This window comes from Rhinopithecus bieti, unplaced genomic scaffold, assembly GCF_001698545.2.
Source record: "Rhinopithecus bieti isolate Rb0 unplaced genomic scaffold, ASM169854v2 scaffold_8014, whole genome shotgun sequence".
In the NCBI taxonomy this organism is placed as follows: domain Eukaryota; kingdom Metazoa; phylum Chordata; class Mammalia; order Primates; family Cercopithecidae; genus Rhinopithecus; species Rhinopithecus bieti.
Genome location: NW_016805552.1, coordinates 24177 through 27198, shown reverse-complemented (window position 1 = coordinate 27198; position 3022 = coordinate 24177).

The following is a 3022-nucleotide window of genomic DNA, read 5'->3' as shown; positions in this document are numbered from 1 at the left end:
TACAAGTTGAAGGCTTGTAGAAACCCTGCATCTAGCAAGTCTCTCAGTGTCTTTTTCTTTTTTTCCAACAGCATGTACTTACTTTGTGTCTCTCTGTGTCACCCTTTGGTAACTCTCATAATATTTCAAACTTTTTCATTATTATTAAATCTTTTAGAATGATCTGTGATCAGTGGTCTTTTATGTTACCATTGTAATTGTTTTGGGGCACCACAACTCATGCCCATGTAATATGGCAAACTTTATTGCCAATGTTGTATGTGTTCTGAGTGCTCCATGAGCTGGTCTTTCCACCATTTCTCTCCCTCTCCTTGGACCTCTCTATTCTCAGAGAGACAACACCATTGGAATTAGGCCAATTAATAACCCTACAATGGCCTCTATGTGTTCAAGTGAAAAAAAGAGTTGCACTCTCTCACTTTAAGTCAAAAGCTAGTAATGTTTAAGCTCAGTTAAAAGGGATGTCATAGGCTGAGATAGGCTGAAAGCTCAACCTCTTGTACCAAACAGCTAGCCAAGTTGTGAATGCAAAGGAAAAGGTTTTAAAGGAAATTGAAAGTGCTACTACAATGAACACATGAAAGATAAGAAAGTAAAACCCCCTAATTGCAGACTTGGAGAAAGTTTTAGTGATCTGGATGGAAGATCAAATGAGAAACAACATTCCCTTAACTCAAAACTGAATCCAGAGCAAGGCCCTAACTCTCTAACTTTCTTCAAGTCTATGAAGGCTGAGTGAAGTGAGGAAGCTTCAGAAAAGTAAGAAGGTAGCAGAGGTTTGTTCATGAGGTTTACAGAAAGAAACTGTCTCCAAAACACAAAAGTGCAATGTGAAACAGCAAGTGCTGATGTACAAGCTGTAGCAAGTCATTCAGAAGATGGAGCTAAGAACATGGATAAAGGTGGTCACACTAAACAATATATTTTCAGTAGAGGTAAACCAGTCTTCTATTCTTTTTTTAATTATTATTATCCTTTAAATTCTAGGGTACAAGTGCACAACTTGCAGGTTTGGTACATAGGGGTACATGTGCCATATTGATTTGGTGCACCCATCATCTCATCATTTACATTAGACATTTCTCCTAACACTATCCCTCCCCCAGCACCCCACCTCCCAAAAGACCACAGTGATTGTGATGTTCCCCTCCCTGTGTCTATGTGTTCTCATTGTTCAACTCCCACTTATGAATGAGAACATGTGGTGTTTGGTTTTCTGTCCTTGTGATATTTTGCTGAGAATGGTGGTTTCCGGCTTCATTCACGTCCCTGCAGAGGACATGAACTCATCCTTTTTTATGGCTGCATAGTATTCCATGGTGTATATGTGCCACATTTTCTTAATCCAGTCTATTATTGATGGACACTTGGGTTGGTTCCAAGTCTTTGCTATTGTGAATAGTGCTGCAATGAACATACGTGTGCATGTGTCTTTATAGTAGCATTATTTATAATCCTTTGGGTATATACCCAGTAGTGGGATGGCTGGGTCAAATGAGATTTCTAGCTCTAGATCCTTGAGGAATTGCCACACTGTCCTCCACAAAGGTTGAACTAATTTACAGTTCCACCAGCAGTATAAAAGTGTTCCTATTTCTCCACATCCTCTCTAGCATCTGTTGTTTCCTGACTTTTTAACGGTCACCATTCTAACTGGAGTGAGATTGTATCTCATTGTGGTTTTGATTTGAGTTTCTGTAATGACCAGTGATGATGAGCATTTTTTCATGTGTCTGTTGGCTGCATAAATGTCTTCTTTTAGAAGTGTCTGTTCGTATTCTTTGCCCACTTTTGATGGGGTTGTTTTGTCTTGTAAATTTGTTTAAGTTCTTTGTAGGTTCTGGATATTAGCTCTTCATCAGATGGATAGATTGCAAAATATTTCTCCCATTCTGTAGGTTGTCTGTTCACTCTGATGACAGTTTCTTTTGCTCTGCAGAAGCTCTTTAGTTTAATTAGATCCCATTTGTCAATTTTGGCTTTTGTTGCCATTGCTTTTGGTGTTTTAGTCATGAAGTCCTTGCCCATGCCTATGTCCTGAATGGTATTGTCTAGGTTTTCTTCTAGGGTTTTTATGATTTTAGGTCTTACATTTAAGTCTTTAATTCAGCTTGAGTTAATTTTTGTATACTGTGTAAGGAAAGNAAAATAGTTTTTTCCAATTCTGTTAAGAAAGTCAGTGGTAGCTTGATGGGGATGGCATTGAATCTCTAAATTACCTTGGGCAGTATGGCCGTTTTCCTGATAATGATTCTTCGTATCCATGAGCATGGAATGTGTTTCCATTTGTCTGTGTCCTCTTGTATTTCCTTGAGCAACGTTTTGTAGTTCTCCTTGAACAGGTCCTTCACATCCCTTGTAAGTTGGATTCCTAGGTATTTTATTCTCTTTGTAGCAAGTGTGAATGGGAGTTCGCTCATGATATGGCTGTCTGTTACTCTGTTCCTGGTGTATAGGAATGCTTGTGATTTTTGCACATTGATTTTGTATACTGAGACTTTGTTGAAGTTGCTTATTAGCTTAAGGAAATTTTGTGGTGAGACGATGGGGTTTTCTAAATATACAATCATGTCATCTGCAAACAAAGACAATTTGACTTTCTGTTTTCCTAATTTAATACCCATTATTTCATTCTCTTGCCTGATTGCCCTGGCCAGAACTTCCAATACTATGTTGAATAGGTGTGGTGAGAGAGGACATTCTTGTCTTGGGTCAGATAAACCAGCCTTCTATTCAAAGAAGATGCCATGTAGGACTTTGGTAGCTGGATAATCAAAGTTAACGTTTGGTTTCAAAGACCCAATGGACAGGCTAACTCTCTTGTTATTGGCTAATGTGACTGGTGACATTAAGCTAACGTCGGGGTTCAATTATCATTCTGAAAATCCTAGGGCCCTTAGGAATTAGGCAAAAACGACTCTACTTGTGCTCTATAAATAAAAAAGTAAAGCCTGGGTGACAGAACATGTGCTTACTGCATGGTTTACTGAATATTTTAAGTTCACTGTTGAGAACTACTATT